This window comes from Armigeres subalbatus, chromosome 2 (genome assembly GCF_024139115.2).
Source record: "Armigeres subalbatus isolate Guangzhou_Male chromosome 2, GZ_Asu_2, whole genome shotgun sequence".
NCBI classification, from domain to species: Eukaryota; Metazoa; Arthropoda; class Insecta; order Diptera; family Culicidae; genus Armigeres; species Armigeres subalbatus.
In genome coordinates, this window is record NC_085140.1 from 329,874,211 (window position 1) to 329,891,401 (window position 17,191).

Here is a 17,191-nt window from a genome sequence, read left to right on the forward strand (position 1 = left end):
AGTAATGGGTTATAATTGGGTAAATTTCAGTAACAAAAATCGATCAACCCGAAATGAGAGTGGGTGAGAAAAGAAGCGGGCAAATCACAATCTACACCTAACTCTTCAAATTGGTGAAATCGGCAATATGTCGTGCCGTAGTTTCATTGCAACAAGTGAAGAAGAAGTGCTTTTATTTTCTGCCGATGCCGTTTCAACTGGCGGATTTGATCTTGTTGTATCATGCACGTAAGTTCTATCATCTTTCGTTAATTTTTCAAGGTTTGCTCAACCTGTGCTCAACGAAGAAGGTCGGTTATGATATATTCATTATTGGTCCAATTTGCTAGCCACTTTGCGAGCGCGTAATGTTGTGTAATTACAAGTACCAATACAGGGCTGGTTTTTGTTGATTGTGGCTACATCAAAGGGCTGTTTCAGACCGTTATAATACTATTTTAATGTTGCTTGATGATAACTATAGATAGTAGAATCTATCTATAATGATAACGAATCTTGTGTGTAAATCAGCCTTTTGGCGGCGCTAGTGTGTATGAAAATACCATTTGGGTAAGATATTTCAAAATTTATAAGATTTTGAAAGTTGACATTTACAACGAAATTATTTGGAGGTTCGAAACCATTGTATTGAAGATTAGATCAGATTGGAAATCAGCTACTTGGTGGTGCTACCGGTATAAAAAGTACCATATAACTTATCGAACAAACAATATATTTACATTATATTCTATCGTGCACAATAATTTCAATGGTATACCTATTGTTTGAAAATTTATGCCTAAGATATGATTGCTGTTTTACAATGTGAATACAGTACTGTATACGGTTACAATAAGTATTAATGTATTTCTAGTGTATTGTATCAGGTTTATTTTGCATCAAATTTCGAAGTTTTTATTTTATTTGGTGTTACTACATACCAAAAAATTATGAATATTACAGGTGATGTATTTCAATAAAATGACACAAAACCACATGACATAAACAGAATCGTATATTTTTCAATGTCAGATGATTTAAAATTGCATGTCACGGAACCTAAACACAGCACCCGTTGCAACGCACCTAACGCACAAGCAGTCAATGACTTGATGCAGTGAAATACTTGTTCAGTGCAAATCGTGGAACCAGTTTTACTTCGATCATACCTCTTTCAAGAAACGGAGATAGCTGAGTGGTAGCGTGCTGGGCTCTCACTCAGCGGGCTTATGTTCGATTTTCGTTCTGATCAATCATTTTTTTGTCAATAAAGTTGTGATGTAAAATTAAAGTACCACCTAATTTTACGTCAAAAATGACGCTCTTATATGTCGTTGTCGCAGCACCTAAAATTACATGACTATTTTTAGGTGTGTAAGGAAAACTGGATGTATGGTATCATCACAGACAAACAGACGTAACTCTTCATACAAACTGTTCGGAAAAATATCGTCCTTCGCTTTTCAGAAAACACTACTGCCATCTGTTATCAGAATCGCGAGAAACACAGTCGGCCATTATTATTTCCCATTTGACGTTTGCTCCTAACGCATACATCTATATCAATCATCATCATCAACACAGAAAACATTCAGCAGCATATACACTAATCAAATGTCAAAGCGATTGAACACTAGCGCCTCTCTTGGCACAATCGCGTAGCACAGATGTATTTCAAATCAACCGTTGAACACGTGAACGATGTTGAAATGAGAAGTGTTACGTCTGTTTGTCTGTGGTATCATTGTATTTTTGATGAAGGTCATACCCACAGCACAGGATCGACAAGTATTAAGGGCATATCATTGTGCCAAAACATTACCAAGTTAGCATCACACTTTGGAAAATATTTCTTTTAGATAATTTTTGTCCCCATTTATAGGTATTTTAAATAAAGTATTTTGATTTTATTTTAATTTCGTTTTGGCTCTCATAATATTCGAATTATACATGAGTACATAATTCCCTTCTTCGAAACAATATCATCCGCTGCTTAGAAATTTGGTCATAAGAACAAGTCGAACTGCTTGTCATACTCTTTTAATGCGAGGTAAAGGATTCAATGAAATTCAAAAATCAAATTTAAATCAATTTAACTGTTAAACTCATCTTTAGCTAGCTGAATCACTAATTCTCGCGCAGGCGCAACGGTAAAGCTTTCTTCAAAATGTATTTGTTGTATGTAAAATGTAATTATTTTCATGTCAGAAATAGGGTTACTGATAGAAATTAACAATCACTATCATTCTGTAGAGGTATTTCCGATGTACTATTTAAAGGAAAAACTTTGCTGCTGTCCTTAAGCATCGAATGGTCTACAACGGACGACGGTGACGATAACTGCAGGATGTAAGATGTGACAGAAAAAATATGGGCTAATTTTCAATTCCATTACCGTTGCCGTTCTATTACATTGCGCTCAGCGCATTATAGCCTATGTAGATTCCGCTATTTATGATAATAAATATCATGGTAAAGAATAACTTGAAACTAATCATCGTGCATTCAATTTCTTTCTCCATTTTAATGCAATGTTAACTTTTAAGAATCGCCGAACCACCGTTTCTTTTTTTGACCGCCAGAGTAAATAGTGGCGGAACGAATGTTCTACAAGGATTCAAACACACCAAAGACTAATATAAAAATAAATATTATTTTATGGTCTCATCATTCATACTAAAGTGATTGGACCAGTTGATTGAGTAACTCGTTGACTTGGATGGATAGAACACGAACTGTTTTTGGCAACTCATTTGTATTCAACCGAGTTGTTCAACTAACTTGCTAAATTTAAACTCTATGTTACGTACCTCGAAAATATCATTGCTCAAAACTAAATTCCTTCGAATGATCCTATCTGGCCCAGTGAGCTAATGCACCAGAGAAAGGCTCAGAAAAGTATTGTTCGAACTTATCGGTTCGAATCACGAAAATTGAAAACAAAAAGCAAAAAACAGAACATAAACATGTCAAATTGTTATTTTGGCGAAACCTACTTTTATTCTACTTTACCGACTTCGACTTGTACACTGGGGAAAAAATTCTTTCATCCTGAAATGTTTCAAACAATACAAAAAACATCATAATCTATTGTTTTGCGAATTCAAGTGTATGGAAAAATGCTAAATTATGAATTGTTACGATGCATAACCACTCGTATATTCTATTAAGAAAACTTCAATTACAGTTTATTGAACGGTTGATAACAATACATTGAATTGTGATTATATGGTTGTGTCAACATTACAAATTATTGTGAATTTATTGTTTACAATAGTAATGTCACATTACGTTAAATAGTTTTTGTATCATATTTTTTATTCGGGTAGTGTGTATGAAAATTCCATTACACAGCAAAAAGAAATGTAATGTGCTCCAATGTAAATCATGCTATGTACTTAAATTTCAATGTAATAGGAATTTTCAGATGTATCTTTTCATTCACTTCAACACAATATTACATCGCACTTCAAATTACACAAAAATGAATTCGCTTTTATGATTACACTTTTTTCTGTGTATAAATACATAAAAATAACACTAATATTACATAGATGAAGATGCAACCCATTGGATATAATATGACTGTGTGAAATTACACAAAAAAAATGTAAAATCGCATAAAATTGAAATTCAAATTTAAATCTAGCAACACTGTTCATCCGCCGTCCGTGCGCATCGTCAAGAAGTTCATCACAACATCAGTCCGCCATCTTTCACAGCGCAGTATCATATTTTTTAAAAAGGATTCTTCGGAGATTTATTGGTAATATATTATTTATTTCTGTTCTCTTGAATGTTCCCTAATGTACTTTTTTGTTTTGCAGCTTTATTTAAAAAGGAAATCGGATATCAGGAATCCCTGACGAAACCCGAATATTCGGAATCCCCAACTCGGGAGTTCTTTTGTGCAGACATTGCGGCACCCAAAACTACGTTAAAAAAATCGTTCCGGGCGATGAGAAGCGGCCAAGATTCCACCCCTTGCAATCCGTAGAAAGTGATTCGTCCTCGGAAGCCTTTTTCCTCGGTCTTCAGTAATCCCGTTCGGAATGCATTTTCTAGAAAAATCAGGTAACAATATTTACTTTTTGTTGCTGTTTTTCATTTCTTATCCACAACCATAACTACTTTCCAGAAACCAATTGACACCGTGGGCACGATTTGTAGGACAAGTATCTCAAGGATCGTATATCGGTCGCATGATTGGTTGCACACTCATCACATCGGCGGGGTGTATGTTGGAGGCACCGGAAATTGAAGGGATTTTTTCATCATTCAACTAGTCCAGAGCTAGCTGATGTTAAATATTTTCTAAAGCTAGTCCGGAATTTGCATGAAAAATGAAGACTTTACCATTTAAAGTGACACTGAAGAAATGCAAACAAATAGGAATATTTTCTCAAGTTTTCGTTGTGAACGACAGAAGAAAAACTTTGAGCCAGAATCATCCTCGTACTAACACAATCGAGAAGGCTGCGCAACAAAATTGCCGTGTTCGAGCCACATTTGATGAAGAGTCTGCGTCTCTCCCACCAAGCTGCAGGAAAAATATGAACGCTGGGTTAACTTTGTACCGAAAGTGTCCGTTCTGGAGCAGAACACCATCAATCTTGATCCGAGATCGAGGAGTTGTTGGACTTCAACAACATTATTGTCCAGATCACGAATCCTTCCGCACAATGTTACAATCGACGCAACAAAGTTTATGCAAATATTTTGATTTAGTCGGGAAGCACAATCAATTTTGATTTCCCCTCTGTCGGAAGTCGGAAGCCAAAACGTTTCTCGCCAAGTGGAAATTGTAGTAATCAGCGAGTGGAACATGCCGCCCTGACTTTTGAAGGGATTCATCCAGCGAACCTTGGATAGTGCATAGTAGCACAGGTATATGAGGTAAAGTAAATTTAAAGGATAATACCATTCTCGCTGACCTTTTCAAAAGGACCAAAGTAACATTTTTTTCATGAATTAAATTGAGTGTTGATAAAAGCTTGATTGCAGTACTTAAATTAATTCATGGAAAAAATGTTACTTAGATCCTTTTGAAAAGTTAAGCGAGAATTGTTTCAACCGTATTTGGGCGCGAATAATTCGAAAAAAATTACAAGTTGCTGATGCAAATTGAATTAAAGATGTGTAACATTTTTTATAAATGGTAAGCAGCACAACTGTTCTGTATGTTCCGATATTCATTTAGGAGGAGAGAAATATGTGTGAGTCATTCGAATTAATTTCAATTTTGGAATTCATAAGGAAATACTTTTTGAATTTTAAATGGTATAGTATTCCGTCCCGAGCGAAATTCATATGACGATATCGAAGCGAAGACGATCCTTCTAAAATTTCAAAGGGATCACGAATGAAGTCGTTTCTGGATTTCAAAAATAAACCATTAGGGAATCCGAAATAAATCTCTTAGGAGTGCACAGTGAATTCTTTAGAAATACACAGTAAATCCTTTTGAGATTCCGGAGGAATCACTGCGGGATTTGGAAGGAATACTTGCGGAATTCGGAAAGCAATTCTCGGGATTCGAAGAGAATTATTATGGGAATCGGAAACTAATTCTTATGGGACTCAGAAGAGAATCCTTGCCGGATTCTGAAGGGAATCCTTACCGGATTTCGAAGGGAATCATTACCGGACTCAAAGAGAATCCTTGTCGGTTTCAAAAGGGAATCCTTACCGGATTCCGAAGAGAATTCTTAAAGGATTCCGAAGGGAATCCTTACCGGATTCCAAAGGGAATCCATGCGAAATTCCAAAGGGAATCCTGCATGGATTCTCCTTGGAATCCCGCATGGATTCCCTTTTGAATCCTGCATGGAGGGAATCCATGCAGGATTCTCCTTGGAATCCTTGTGATATTCCGAAGGGAATCCTTAGTGGATTCCGAAGGGAATTCTTTTGGGATTCCAAAGGGAGTCCATGCGGGATTTCAAAGAGGATGCTTACCGGATTCCGAAGGGAATCCATGCGGGATTCCAAAGGGAATCTATGCGGGATTCCAAAGGGAATCCATGCGGGATTCCAAAGGGAACCCATGCAGGATTCCAAAGGGAATCCATGCGGGATTCCAAAGGGAATCCATGCAGGATTTCAAAGGGAATCCATGCGGATTCCAAAAGAAATCTTATGCTATTCGAAGGGAATCCTTGTGAGATTCCGAAGGAATTCCATGCAGGACTCAAAGGAATCCATGCGAGATTCCAAAGGGAACCCATGCAGGACTCTAAAGGAATCCATGTGGATTCCAAAGGGAATCCATGTGGGATTCCAAAAAGAATGCATGCGGGATTTCAAAGGGGATACTCCGAAGGAAATCCATGCGGGATTCCGGATTCCGAAGGGAATATTTACGAGATTCCGAAGGGAATACTTGCGGGATTCTGAAAGGAATACTTGCGGGATTCCAAAGGGAATCCAAAGGGAAACCATGCGGGATTTCAAAGGGAATCCATGCGGGATTCCGAAGGGAATCCATGCGGGATTCCAAAGGGAATCCATGTGGGATTCCAAAGGGAATCCATGCGGGATTCCAAAGCGAATCCAAAGGGATTCCAAGGGAATCCATGAGGGATTCAAAGGAATCCATGAGGATTCGAAGGAATCCATGCGGAATTCCAAAGGTAATCCATGCGGATTCGAAGGAAATCCATGCGAGATTCCAAAGGGAACCCATGCAGGACTCCAAAGATGCGGGATTCCAAAGGGAATCCATGCGGGATTCCAAAGGGAATCTATGCGGGATTCCAAAGGGAATCCATGCGGGATTCCAAAGGGAACCCATGCAGGACTCCAAAGTGAATCTATGCGGGATTCCAAAGGGACTCCAAAGGGAATCCATGCGAGATTCCAAAGGGAATCTATGTGGGATTCCAAAGGGAATCCATGCGGGATTCCAAAGGGAATCTATGCGGGATTCCAAAGGGAATCCATTTGGGATTCGAAGGAATCCATGCAGGATTTCAAAGGAATCCATGTGAAATTCAAAAGGAATCCATGTGGATTCCAAAGGGAATCCATGCGAGATTCCAAAGGAAATCTATGTGGGATTCCAAAGGGAATCTATGCGGGATTCCAAAGGGAATCCATGCGGGATTCCAAAGGGAATCCATGCGGGATTCCAAAGGGAATCCATGCGGGATTCCAAAGGGAATCCATGCGGGATTCCAAAGGGAATCCATGCGGGATTCCAAAGGGAATCCATGCGGGATTCCAAAGGGAATCCATGCAGGATTCAAAAGGGAATCCATGCGGGATTTCAAAGGGAATCCATGCGGGATTCCAAAGGGAATCCATGCAGGATTCCAAAGGGAATCCATGCTGGATTCCAAAGGGAACCCATGCGGGATTCGAAAGGGAATCCAAAAGGATTCCAAAGGGAATCCAAAGGGATTCAAAAGGGAATCCATGCAGGATTCCGAAGGGAATCCATGCGGAATTCCAAAGGGAATCCATGCAGGATTCCATGGGATTCCAAAGGAATCCATGTGAAATTCGAAAGGGAATCCATGCGGTATTCCAAAGGGAATCCATGCGGGACTCCAAAGGGAATCCATGTGGGATCACTTGTCATAAGACGAGTTTGTACAATCCCATTTAATTTCACCACCTAATTGTACCTTGACAGATACGTATTTAGACCTCAACAGTAAGGTCGTCTTCAGTGTCTTGTACTTGACTCGACTCGAGTCGGGGAATCCATGCGGGATTCTAAAAGGAATCCATATGGAATTCCACAGGTAATCCGAGCGGGATTCCAAAGGGAATCTATGTGGGATTCCAAAGGGAATCCATGCGGGATTCCAAAGGAAATCCATGTGGGATTCCAAAAGGAATCCTTGTGATATTCCGAAGGGAATCCTTAGTGGATTCCGAAGGGAATTCTTTTGGGATTCCAAAGGGAGTCCATGCGGGATTTCAAAAAGTAATCTTACGGGATTCCTATTCCCTTTGGGATTTCAAACCAAATCCTTGCGGGATTTCGAACCAAATCTTTGCGAAGGAAATCCTTGCGGAATACCGAAGGCAATACTTGCGGGATTCTGAAGGGAATACTTGTGGGAATCCGAAAAGAATTATTGTGGGATTCCGAAAGGAATCCTTGCGTGATTTCGAATGTAATCCTTAAAGGATTACGAAGTGAATCTATTGACGTCCGTAGAACTTTGCAGGCAAGAAAAGACCAAACTTCTGTAACTTGGAACAGCTCTTTATCATGAACGTGTGTTCCCAACACGGTTTTAATTGGAATGAAAAATAGTCCGTATATATAAATAGTCCGTGGTATAAACAACTGGTATTCACCCTTAGTGACCAACGATTGCTTGATCCGCAACACCTCCTCTCAATCGGTGACTCCAATTTTATTGCGAAGAAACTGGAATCGTCCAACGTCTAATGACTTGATGAATAGGTCTGCTTGCTGCTCGGTAGTAGAAATAGATTCTAGTTTGATGTTCCCGGCAGCCACGTGATCCTTGATGAAATGATGCTTGATATCAATGTGTTTGATTCGCTTTGATTCAGCATTCTTGGCCAGTGCTATACACCCTCTATTATCTTCATATATTAGAACTGGATCCGATCGTGCCTTGCAGTTGAGGTCTTCCAGAAGTCCAGCTAACCATATTGCTTCAGACACTGCTGCGCTCAGTGCAACATATTCAGCTTCGCTTGACGACATGGAAACTGTAGCTTGTTTGCGACTTGCCCAGGATACTGTTGATCCAAAAACTTTGAACAGAAATCCTGTAACTGACTTGCGGTCTTCTGCATCGGAAGCCCAGTCGGCGTCTACGTATCCTACGATTGGTTTACTATCTTCGTTTTTTGTAAAATGTAGACCCATGGTAGCTGATCCCTTTAGGTATCTGGCAATGCGCTTGAGTGCCTGCCAATGGTTATCCGTCGGTTTTTGTTGAAATCTTCCCATATAGCTGGCCGGATAGCACAAATCAGGTCGCACACACAGCATTTGATACATCATACTCCCGAGAAGCTCCCGGTAAGGCTGGGAGGTACAACATCCTTCGCGTCTTAGTTGGAGTCCTTTTTCCATCGGGGATTTGCTTGGATTGCACTCAGCCATGCCGAATTTTTCCAGGATTTTCAAAGCAGCTGTCTCTTGAGTTAACTTCAGTTCAGTACGATTCGAGTTAAATTCAAACCGCATACCCAAGAAAAATTTGTTTCGCCACAGTCGGTCATCTCAAACTCTTTTGTAAGGCAGTGCTTCAATTTTTCGATCGTTCGTATGTTTTTTTTCCGGCTATCATGAGGTCATCTACATAAAGCACTAGATAAACCTCATCACCTTCGGCGATGGACACGTAAAGGCAGTAATCTCGGTTTGATCGACGGAACCCTAGTTTGAGCAGCGTCGAATTGAACCTGTCATTCCAGCATCGTGGAGCTTGTTTTAAGCCATATAGCGATTTCTGAAGTCTGCAGATCGTACCTCCTTTTGCTTCTACGCCTTGGGGTACTTCCATGTAGAGAACCTCCTTCAGCACACCATGGAGAAAAGCCGTCTTGACATCCATCTGGTGTATATGAAAGCCCTGATTGATGGCAACAGCTAACACCACACGAACCGTTGACAGTTTGGCTACTGGGGCAAACGTATCTTCAAAATCAATTCCTGGACGTTGGAGGAACCCTTTTACCACCAGTCGCGCTTTATATCGAATCGGGCGACCAGCCTCGTCCTCTTTGAGCCGGAAGACCCATTTTGTCTTGAGAGGCTTCACACCGCCAGGATTCTTCATCAGCTTCCACACATTGTTAGCCTTCATTGAGTTCAGCTCGTCCTGCACTGCTTGGTACCAAAGGGCACGATCCTCACGGGTATCAATCTCATTATAAGTTTCGGGAGCATCTGATGGGATGGGAAAACCAACAGCATTTGCGCTAAACCCAGTAAGATAGTTGAGAAACTTACCGGGAAATCGGCGCTCCCGTTCGCTGCGCCTCGTGGACTGCTCGCCACTTGGGCCAGAAGACATGTCCAGATCTGAATGCGAAGGGAGCGCAGTGTCATCGTATTCCGTTACATCTTCAACTTCTGCATCATCAGTGCCATCTTCGAGCAAGACTTGATTATCAGGCTGTAGAGTTTCAATTTGCACATCGAACTGCTCGGTTTGCTCTTCCCCCTCTTGCTCGTAGACTATGGGAACCACCAAATTTTCATTAGCACGATCTTCTCCATCATTGGCCCAGAAACAGTTTTCATTGAACTTGACGTCACGAGCAATCACAATTTGTTTCGATTCTTCGTTCCATAGCCGGTAGCCATTGGGTGCGTACCCGACCATGAACAGCTTGCGACTCTTCGCATCCAATTTCTTTCGGTGTTGGTTCGGTATCCATGCAAAAGCTTGACAACCAAAAACTCGAACCTTTTCTAGACTTGGCTTCTTCTTGTACCAGAGTTCAGCCGGTGTGACATTTCTTGGCAACGCAGAGGTTGAGCTTCGATTTAGCAGGTACACGGCCGTCAACACGGCCTCACACCACAGCGATTTTGGAGAATTGGATCCTATTAGCATAGTACGTACCTTTTCTATCAAAGTTCTGTTGAATCTCTCCGCAACTCCATTTTGCTGCGGTGAGCAGGCTACCGTAGGTTCAATCTGGATTCCCATCGCTTTGTAATACTGCTTCTGGCTATTCGAACAATATTCACGTCCCTGGTCTACCGTAAGTTTTGAGATTTTGTTACCAAATGCTGCTGTTGCCATCGCCGCAAACTCTTGAAATACTTGAAATACCTCTGATTTCTTTCTTAACAGATATACGGCAGCAAAATGAGAATGATCGTCAATAAACGAAACGAAGTAGCGGTGTCCATCCCAAGACATAGGTTCAATCGGTCCACACACATCAGAATGGATACGTCCCAACGGTCGAGTTGCCCGATCTCTTGCACCATTGAATGGCTCCCGGCTGTGTTTACCGAGGACACACACGTCACAGAACTTCAACTTCTCCGGTTTGAAACATACACCAAGGGCAAGATTTTCACGCACCATTGTAGCCATACCGCTTTCACTGATGTGACCAAGCCGACGATGCCACAGTTCGGCACCTCCACTTCAGCCAAGCTTGCATTAGCTCGTTGTACCGCTATATCAAGAACGTAAAGGTTTCCTCGTAGATGCGCCGTTGCAATAGTCTTACCGTTCATCTTCAGCATCACCATCTTGTTGTTAAAGACAACTTCAACACCAGCCTTGGTTAACTTCTTCACCGACATGAGGTTGTCCCTGAGAGTCGGAACGTATAGTACATCCTTCGCGTGCATCAGTACGCCATAATTGCTCATTCCACGGATGACACCTGCTTCCTTAGCCACTAGGGATTCGCCATTCTTAGCTATGTCGATGTACACTGGTTGCTTCAAGGTTTCTACAGTTGAAAAATGGTGCTTCGCATTAACCATATGATCGCTGGCCCCGGAGTCCAGCAGAAACTCGAGCTTTTCACCGCAGCTCTTCCGTTTTATTGCACTGTCTGCCATGAACACGACTGACCTTGATTCGTTCGCTGCATTGGCTTTGGGCTTATTCCTACAATCCTTCTTCATGTGACCACGCTTGCCACAGCCATGACATTTTCCGTTAAACTTCTCGCTTCCATGTCTCCGGCGTTGATCTCCAGCAAATGCAGTAGGTTTTTCTTCATAACTATGCATTCGATCCAAACGCTTCGATTCATCACTAAGCAACCGGGTCTTCATCACCTCATAAGTCAATTCATCTTCCGGAAGAATTTCAAGAGCAGTCATAAGGGGGTCATACGGCTCCGGAAGCGTTAAACTTAAGGCTGCACAAACATCGCTTTCTTCAAGATTTGAGCCGGCCACTCGGAGTTGTCGAATGAGGTCCTCAAACTTCAGCAGGTGGGGGCGCAATAATGTCCCTTCCTTCAATTGAAGACGAGCGATCTGCTTCCTAATTACCGTTTGCTTTCCGGCCGATTTCTTGGCAAACGTATCTTCAAGAATCTTCCACATTTCTTTGGTCGTATTCTTTTCTCGGATACATCCCAAGTACTCGTCCGACACCAAGCTCACCAGCAGGGATTTCGCCTTACAGTCCATTTCCCTGAACTTCACAGCTTCGTCAGCCGCTGCTGGAACATCCTTCACCACAGCGTCCCACACCTTCGAGGCTTCGAGATACACTTGAACACAGAAACTTCCAGGTATCGTAGCCAATTCCAGAAAACTGAGGGATTCCGTGAACGGTCACTTCTTTCTTGCTGTTGCCCATAACCTATTGACGTCCGTAGAACTTTGCAGGCAAGAAAAGACCAAACTTCTGTAACTTGGAACAGCTCTTTCTTATGAACGTGTGTTCCCAACACGGTTTGAATTGGAATGAAAAATAGTCCGTAGTTATTAGTTGGTATAAACAACTGGTAGTCACCCTTAGTGACCAACGATTGCTTGATCCGCAACAGAATCATTGTGGAATTCGGTCAGGAATCCTCGCGGGATTCTGAGGGGAGTTTTCAAGTGATTTCTTTCCGGATTCCAAAGAGTTTCTTTACCGGATCCCAAAGAGATTCCTTGTCGGCAGTGTTGGGAAAAACTCAAAATCTCAAAACTCATAAACGATTCAAATCACTCGTGAGTTGAAACGCACCCAACTCAGCACCTAAAGTCACCAGAGTCCCAAAAGGATTATGTTTGGAATACAAAGAGAATCCTTCTAGGTCTGCCAAAGAATGCCTTTTGAATCCGAATAGAAAAACTCAAAAGGATGCCCTTCAAAATGCCTAAAAGTTTTCTCATCGGAGCTCAAAAAACTCGCTTTGGATTTAGGACCCACTTTGTAATCTCAAAAGGATTTACTGTAAACTCTTAGAAATGTGTATATATGTAGTATTATTTTCAGAATTCTCAAAGAATCACTTCCTTCGGATTCCCCGAAGAACTTCGTTGGAATCGCTGAAGGTTCTCTTCAGAATCCTCGAAGGATTCCCTTCGGAATCCCCGAAGAATTACCATCGAAATAAAAAAAATTGCTTCGGATTTATTTTGGAGGATTACCTTTGGAATGTCATTAGGATTTCCTTTGAACCCCACAAGGATTTCTTTCGGAATGTCATAAAGATTCCACTCTGTATCCCATAAGAACTTTCTTCAAAATACCTAATGGATTCCCTTCGAAAACTTCGAATGCTTCGTTTTGGAATTCCATAAGGATTCGTTTCCAAATCCCGTAAAAACTCCCTCTCAAATCCAATATGGACTTGTTTGAAATATCATTAGTGTTCCCTTCAGATCCCAGCAGGATTACCTTCGGAATACCCAGAAGGATGCCCTTTGGTATATAAGAAGGATTCTCTTTTGAGTCTAAAGTTTTTTTTATGAATCCCAGATGAATTTTTCTTGGTATCCCAGAAAGATTTCATTTAGAATCCCATTAGGACTCCATTTGGATATCCAAAAGAATTCCAGTTAGAATCCCAGAATGATTCTATTCAACATCTCAGATGGTTCTTTTTAGAATCATTGATGGATTCTGTTCAGTATCCCACAAGGATGTTAACGATCATTCAGTAATTTGCGTTCGATCATTTAGTAGTTTGTCAATAACACATTCCAGAAGCTGAATTTCAAAATATGTTGTATGGTGTACTTCTAGTGCGAAGGTTTTTCTACAACTTTGCCTAATGGTTCGTTATTAGGATTCAACTAATAACGGAGTTAGAGCGATAGTTGCAGTAACTTAAACTAAATGATTGGAATTTTGTTATCATTTAGTCTTTAGATATCCTTCGTAATTCTAGAATGCCTTTCAAAAGTCTAGAGTGATCCTTAGGAAATTCCAGAAAGATACCTTTCGGAATCAAAAAAGGTTTCCCTATGGAATCTAAATTTTCTCCATGTGAACTCTAGCAAATCCTTTAATACTGGGGATTCATAAGTGATGATTTTGTTTCGAAAAATAACAAAACATGAATCGTTCTAAAACATATTTTTTATCGCTCTACTAAACTTTTTTCGTTTTCAGCGTATGACGTCACCCAAGACCCATGAAGCGGATTCCGAGCCGCTCGGCTATGTTGTTTTCACGATGGCAACTCATCTGAAACCGACCTGCGAGTTTCGAGTAAGAAGCCGCTCACCTTTCGTCTCATCGTAACGTCATATATTCACGATGGCTTTTGACCTGGCTGATATTGCCATTACATTTCAGAGCTGCAGATAGACTGATCAGGACAACGCATCAAAATTAAAAAACTAAAATGGTCACTGAATTGCACTGGACCGCTCCAGCTGGCTATAAAACCCATCTGTGGGCATAACATTATGTTAATTATAGAAATTTATATTATAATATAATAGATAAATCGATAAATAATTGTTTTTATATTAAATATCATGCCAATTCAATGGAAATAAATTTAAAAACGAAAATGCCACGCCATGAACATTTATTCACCAAAATAGATTTATTCAATAACGCCATGCAGTACGCATGGTTTTACATCACATTCTTTTACATCGTTTCGTTTACATCATCTTATTTATTACATCAAAAGAAATTACGTCGCTCTTGTTTATTACACAGCAAGCTGTCGAGTACATCGCTCAATGTAATATTAAACAAGCGATGGATTCAATGGGTTGCAGCGATTTTGATGTAATATTCAACAACTTTTTTTGCTGTGTTGAATAAGATATTTCGATTTTTTTTAGATTTAGAAAGTTGATGTAGATGTAACAACGGAATTGTTCGGAAGCTCGAAAATATTGTATTGGAGATCTGATCAGATTGGAAATCAGCCACTTGGCGGCGTTAGTGTGTATGAAATACCATTTGGGTAAGATATTTCGAAACGTATGAGATTTTGAAAGTTGACATCTACAACGGAGATATTCGGAAGCTCGAAAATATTGCATTGAAGATTAATCAGATTGGGAATTAGCAACTTAGAGACGGAATTTATGCGATTTTGGAAGTTGACACATAGCAAAGTTGTTTGGAAGATTGAAAATTTAGTATTGGAGATAAATTTGGTTTCAAATTCAGCCACTTGTCGGAATTATTGTATATGAAAATAACAGTGAATAGATATGATAACATATTGATCCAGGTGTATCAGTTCAGAGCAAATGCAGCTTACGATCAGGCTGGTACAATTCGTGTGGATAAATTGAAAACAAATCCAATTGGAAACAAATCGATTTGGAAATAAACCCAATCTTTGAGCGTTTAAAGTGGATCGTTTAAAAATATTTCCAATCTTTGAGCGGATTGTTGCTTCTTCAATGTCTTCTACATGCGAGAAGACGTTCGATCCGGGTGGATCATTTGGAAGTAAATCCAATCTTTGAGCGGATTGGTGCGTCTCAGATGTCTTCTACATGCGAGAAGACGTTCGATCCGGGTGGATCATTTGGAAGTAAATCCAATCTTTGAGCGGATTGGTGCGTCTCAGATGTCTTCTACATCAGGTATCAGGTATCAGTTAAGTCGGCTCAGACGGCGCGTTCCCCTACGGATGGGAGATTTGTGCCTCGCCTTTTGGAGCCTTGATCATCATTTACCTGATCGGATGTGGAGAAGAAAAGAATTAAGGATTGGTTGGTGGGTAGGAAAGGGGGGGGAAGAGGTTGGGTTTTTGATAAGAAGGAACCAAGGCCATCGCGAATTTATGTTTGGAAAAATAAGCATTTAGCATGCGGGTCAAAAGATACCCTTGGTTTCCTGCAAGTGAAAAAAAGGGAAAACCGTTGAACGGTAATTAAAAAACAGACTAGCTGCAAATGAGAACTGTTGAGTTCAGTAAATAGAACGAATTATAAGTAGTTGATGGAATGTTCTTGTTGTGTATAAATTATATACACAGGATTTTGTATTTACACGATTTTTTTCGCTCGTATTTTGATCGTGTGACTTCAATTTACCACCAAACTCTTCGCAACATGTTTCAAAAATCCAGAATAAATCGAAGAAAAATCACATGATAATTAATAAGCGTTAAACATCTAGGATGAGCGGAAAATTGAAAAAATGTTAATCGCGTAAAACAAAATCCAGTGTAATACTATTTATACAACAACAGTAACATTCCATCATCTACTGAAAATAATTCGCAAGTCAGATGAATTCCCATTATGAGAACAAGAAAAGTAATTAATTTTTATTTACTTCATTGTAGGTTTAACAGACTTTTTCCGTACTAGCAAATCTGCATTCACTTTGTGGAACCCATAATTCAAACGAAACTTTTGTTTTCAAAAATTTTCAAAAGATGCATCATTTGATGCAACAAAACAAGAATCTGTTCCCCCGTAGGTGTCATTTTTGATTGTATGACTCTCCAACGATCTGTCGGAAGTAAAGGATTTTGAAATTTCAATCGTTTCAAAACATTTAGGTCACGCAAACCTTCTCTCGCGTCCCATGGAAGGTTTACGCAGATTTCATTTTTTTGTAGAAGCGGATGGGTCAATAACGAATCTGCAATCTCCAGCTTTTTTGTTAATCGCGGAAAGTTTTTCCACAATCCAATTATAGCTCTTCTCGTTATCCGGGAAAAACCAAACGACCCCGAACCTCAAACCAGATCCGTCAAAGCTTGGGATGAATGAGGAACAGGGAGAAGAATAGAGACAACTATTCAAATCTCTAACAAGAGCATCTCTTAACGCAGGAGTAAATTGGCCGCTTTCAAGTCTTACTTGAAAACGCCACTTATTTTCACCTCGCGCACTAGGATTCACAAGATAATGAGCCGCACCATCACTTGCATCAGCAACAGAACTACTTTCTTGCATCACCACACCACGTGGCAGTAGTGTACCACAGTCACCAATAGCTTCGGCAATTGTAGACGGCAGAGATGACAAACCTTTTGATCTAAAACTCCTGCCCCTACAATCTGAGCTTCCTTGTTCATAAGGTCACCAGTCTTTGTCGTCTCAACTACAGTTTCCTGCATTTCAGCTTCACAGGAATTATCGATGGCTGCCATACCCCACACGGATAAACTCGGAAACTCATTAATGAGTAAAAAAGTACTCATTTTAAGTTATTGTATGTAACTGTCAAAAAGTGGGGGAATTCTGACAACTTAGAATGAGTGAAAATTCACCCATTCCAACAATGATGTTATCGATTGAAAAGTGGTATCAATTACTCATAAATGGGTGAAAAAAGACTTCGTTTTATTTTCAATACAA

General features: G+C 40.3%; 1 long non-coding RNA gene across 1 annotated transcript; it reads left to right on the plus strand.

The window, feature by feature from the left end:
* Positions 1–3,639: 3,639 nt before the first annotated feature.
* On the plus strand, positions 3,640–14,072 carry LOC134216916 (uncharacterized). Its single transcript, XR_009980876.1, has 4 exons — positions 3,640–3,745; positions 3,807–4,053; positions 4,118–4,875; positions 14,013–14,072. It is a non-coding gene; the product is annotated as an uncharacterized LOC134216916 (long non-coding RNA).
* Positions 14,073–17,191: the final 3,119 nt, after the last annotated feature.